This window comes from Corvus brachyrhynchos, unplaced genomic scaffold (assembly GCF_000691975.1).
Source record: "Corvus brachyrhynchos isolate BGI_N302 unplaced genomic scaffold, ASM69197v1 scaffold149, whole genome shotgun sequence".
Taxonomy (NCBI): Eukaryota; Metazoa; Chordata; class Aves; order Passeriformes; family Corvidae; genus Corvus; species Corvus brachyrhynchos.
The window spans coordinates 706,566-707,188 of record NW_008240021.1 but is presented as its reverse complement, the minus strand read 5'-3'; the positions used below and the strand labels follow the sequence as shown (position 1 = coordinate 707,188).

At 68.5% G+C, this 623-nt stretch overlaps 2 long non-coding RNA genes across 2 annotated transcripts in view; both read right to left on the bottom strand.

Moving 5' to 3' along the window:
* The window catches only part of LOC108448917, a 20,848-nt gene that overhangs the window by 2,113 nt on the left and 18,112 nt on the right, over window positions 1–623 (bottom strand). The window lies entirely within an intron of this gene.
* LOC108448918 overlaps window positions 386–623 on the bottom strand; it is a 14,924-nt gene continuing 14,686 nt past the window's right edge. The window contains exon 3 of the long non-coding RNA XR_001865000.1: window positions 386–397. This is a non-coding gene — a long non-coding RNA (uncharacterized LOC108448918). The remainder of the gene's footprint in view (window positions 398–623) is intronic.

Here is a 623-nt window from a genome sequence, read left to right as displayed (position 1 = left end):
GGAAGGTGGTGGGTTGTGCGGTGTCGTGTCCCCCCCGCTGCCCCTCGGTGCGGCCCTGCGGTGACAATGGAGTGGTTCCCTGAGGCGGAGCGGGGAGGGGGCCCCGGCCGGGCGGGAGGAGGGGTCTGGGCCGCTGCCCGGCTGCGCTCGCTCCCGGGGATTCCTGGAAGGGTCCGCGGCTCCCGTAAGCGCTGTGCTGGCGCCGTGTGGGGCCCGGGGCCGTGTAGCGCCCCCTAAACCGCGCACGGAGCCCCAAAACCCGCCGGGTGCGCCTTTGGCAGCGTCCCCACTCGCTGAATTGACCCCGGCGATAGCCTGGGAGGTGCCTGGGGAGGGGTTTGACGTGGGAGTTTCATCAAGGCCTGATATTTGTGAGGAAAACAGGCTGCCGCGGGCTCTCACAGCGCTTCTTGTCTCAGGCGTGGTTTGCTGTGTCCCCGCCCAGGCTGGAGCATCCCCGAGGGTCTCCGTGTGTCCCACACTGCCTCCTCCACGGGCATATCCCAGGATCCCTGAGGCTGGAAAAGCCCTCCCAGCCCGATGCCCACCTTGTCCCCAGCCCAGAGCACTGAGTGCCACCTCCAGCCCTTCCTGGGACACCTCCAGGGATGGGCACTCCAAAC